The sequence below is a fragment of the Gossypium hirsutum genome, chromosome D12, assembly GCF_007990345.1.
Source record: "Gossypium hirsutum isolate 1008001.06 chromosome D12, Gossypium_hirsutum_v2.1, whole genome shotgun sequence".
NCBI classification, from domain to species: Eukaryota; Viridiplantae; Streptophyta; class Magnoliopsida; order Malvales; family Malvaceae; genus Gossypium; species Gossypium hirsutum.
In genome coordinates, this window is record NC_053448.1 from 24578608 (window position 1) to 24582400 (window position 3793).

General features: G+C 34.2%; 1 non-coding gene across 1 annotated transcript; it reads right to left on the bottom strand.

Moving 5' to 3' along the window:
• Window positions 1-2990: 2990 nt before the first annotated feature.
• LOC121224715 (small nucleolar RNA R71) lies at window positions 2991-3097 on the bottom strand. The gene has a single exon (XR_005922460.1). It is a non-coding gene; the product is annotated as a small nucleolar RNA R71 (small nucleolar RNA).
• Window positions 3098-3793: the final 696 nt, after the last annotated feature.

The following is a 3793-nucleotide window of genomic DNA, read 5'->3' on the forward strand; positions in this document are numbered from 1 at the left end:
TTCCTAAACTGTACGACATGCTTATCTCATGTATGCCTGACATGCTATAGTAATTAATATAATATTCACTTTCAATTATTCACAAGAGTCAATCAAACAATTTTTTATTCTCAACAGTTTTTCTTTTAAGGGAAAAACTAAAGTGAACCGTGCACCAGGTAGGTTCCCAAGAAAGGGAGGTGAGTCGTATTTGACCACTTAAAAATCAAACTTTTCCTTGCAAGATCCAATCCTAGAAATGCACATTCTTGTTACCATACTTCTCACAATAATCGAATAACCTAAAGAAATGAATGGAACAATACAACACATGTATTTTCTCATTACCATACTTCTTATCTTTAATAGATCAAACTGTGGATCATCTCATGTATATATCACAATTATATCATAAATAATTATTAAAAATATATATAAAGAAATGTGTAATAAAATAAAATTGCCAGTCTAGGTTTTCATGGTTCTATTTCCAGAAAAGAAATGAAAACCCAAAAAATTACATAGTTTTCTGCCATAAGGAATTCCTTGTGTCTTTGACCGCCGTTGATCGATCTTCTCCTCGTCATTAACTCCTTTTTAGAAAAATTACATTTATGTCCTATGTCTGTTTTCGGCTTACAAGAATTCTAAAAATATAAAATAATCCAACGTGAAGATGATAGTCCACGGTCTATTTCCTAAAACCACAAACATGGCAAAAAAGTAATAATTATAAAACAAAAATATATATAATATTGTATTCATTCACATACATTCCCCTAAACATGTGAATAATTACAAAAATAAACATCTTATCAAATATTAATCAAACAAGATGAAGAGAGGGATTCAGTCTCGGTTTGCACCATAAACATAGCACAACTTGAAGCACTAATAACAATTGTTGGAAAAAACCTAGTTTGAAAATGATTTTCTAGCACAGCAAAAAATTAAAATTTTGAAAACTGACCCATTTTATGATATTTATAGCAATAAACCTTAATCGAATACTTATATGTATTTTTTGATAAACGTATCCTTAATTTTTTTGGCTTTCAAGCAACACGAATTGCTTTGAGTGTGGGTGATTTGTCGTAATTCAGTATAGTAGATTAAACTAATTTTCACACTTTAGGAGCTTGAACATAAGCATTTTAGTTAAGTTTTAATTATGTTTTCATAAGTTTAGTTCAATTCAATAAAGTGTATAATTTGAGTCTTTTATTGACCTTAAGGGCTGAATGAGGCCTAAAGGTGAGCTAATATACTGTGAGTGTGCAGGAGACCATTAGAAGGCGTACTAACTCAATACTGGTCACTATATTGCAATACGGAGCATTGAATGTCACAACATAGGGAGTAGAATAGAAGAATTATAAGACTACCTTCGGTGTCGTAACATAGCCAAAAGATGTCGTGACACACCCCTAAAGATGAGCATATTGCCCTCGATTTCGTGACACAGGACTTGGTGTGTCACGACATCACCTCTGTAGGGGAAATAATTACAAGCCAGGGGCATTTTGGTCCATACAATCAAATGTTAAGCACGAGGACAGTAGCTGACCTAGGGTTAAGGACGACGAACACTCTAAAGTCTATAAATAGGCTCATTTAGCACATTTTATGGATAGCTTTCATATTGTATAATTTTCTTCTTAGGTTTAACTTTTAGTTTTTTCTCTTTTCTTAGGCTTTAGGTTTATTTCATTTCTTGTTATTTACCTTTGTGAGGAGAATCATATTTGTAAAACACAATCAAACTCTGTGAGGATTCTACAATCAATTCTAAATATAAATCAGGTTTCTTCTCAAACTCTATACTTTTGAATTATTCTTAATGTATATTATTTCTATCAAATTTATATTGTTTATTAGATACATGGTGAACTAATCCTCCTGTGGGGGATTAGCGAGTGGAGGTATGATTACTTAACTGTTTTGTAGGGATTTCTTAGCAGATCAGTTGTTCAGGAATGGAAGAACCTAAATCCTAGACTTGACAACCTTAGGAAGTCATCAAGGTGAGAATTATCCCAAATTTGGTATGACCTATCCGTGAACACCTTCACCTTGAACCAGTCTAAACTGTGAGGTTGAAAGATAGGTAGTTCTTCCTGACTCAGTATTTCAGTGGAAGATTAGAAGATCCTACTGGGGTATTGACTAGTTAATTGAGCAAGAAAACCTGACACAACTAGTTAATTGAGCAAGAAAACCTAACACGGCAGTTGGTTATGATTACTGAAGTGAGTTAATCACCCATGCTTAGATTTGATATATATTACTATTTAATTTCTTGTGATTTATTTATTTCTTTATTTTCTTTTCTTTCTATTACCGTTATTATTAGTATAAATCACTTAAACCTTTCTTTTATTCATCATAATATAATTCATTTAAAGTACTAACTAGATCTATTTATGTTTAGATTGGAATTAATTTAGTGCTCGCCTCCCTTGGGTACGATTCTCGAAGTACTCACCTACTCTGTTGTGACTATATTACAACTTGACCCGTATACTTACGGATACCGCCTTTCACATATTTTGTGTATGATTTTGAGCCACTGTTCGATAAGGCTAACAATAACAATTTTGAAGATCCACCACCACTACTACAGCTATCCACAAGCAATCTCATGGTGCGTAACAAGAGGAATTTAAGGGAATATGTGCTACCAAATCTAGACATGGTTCAATGGAGTATAAGGAGGCCAGCCATCACGACCAATAATTTCAAAATCAAGCCAGCTATGATCCAGAATAATTTGCAATTTTGAGGAACTATGGCAGAAGATCAAAGTCAACATCTAAAATGATTCCTCTAGCTTTGTGATACCTTCAAATATAATGGGGTCATTGATGCTATTTGTCTTCGGTTGTTCCCCTTTTCATTAGTTGATAATGTCTTTTCTTGGTTAGATTCACAGGCAATAGGATTAATCACAGATATGGGACAAACTCACAAGGAAATTCCTACAAAAGTTCTTCCCCATTAGCAAGAAGATCCAACTAAGAAAGGAAATTTCTATACTTAAACAATTGGAGGGGGAAATGTTTCATGAAACATGGGAGCATTTTAAGAATTTGATTTAGAAATGCCCACACCACAGATTACCTGAGTGGTTAAGACTACAAATTTTCTATAATGGGTTGGATGTACATTAAAGGTCAGAATTAGATAGAACAGTAGGAGGTGCCTTAATGAACAGAACATACGAGGATGCGTACGAACTAATAGAAAATATGGTAATTAAGTCCTACCAGTGGCCAACTGAATGACACACATATGGCCAGAAACTATCTACGATAAAAGTTGTCCATGAGGATGACAGTTATCAACAATTAGTGGACAGAATCAATCGGATAGAGGTTGAGAAGAATGCACCGACTATAGGTGAAGGAGATAAACCACTCTTCCACTATTTTAGCACTCCCACTGAGTATGTGAATTATATCTGAAATAGGGGTGGAAATACATATTTGAATACATACATTCCTGGATGGAGAGATCACCCAAACTTAAGATGGGAAGGAAACCAATGAGGAGGTAATAGTTCTAACCAAGCGAAAAACGCTAACTATCAACCTCCTTATTTACAGAGACCTCAAGAAAGAGTCAGCCCAAATGACCATACTGTATATGGTCAACGTTTGGATCGAATCGAAGGGGAAATGCAGTCAATGAGGATGGATGTGAAGCAAGTGTAGTCTAAGTGTACCAGTTCAGCAAAAACATTGACTAAGCTAGAAGATTAGATGAGCCAATTGATGAGAATGATAGGAGATATTAAAAGGAAAATTGGCACCAA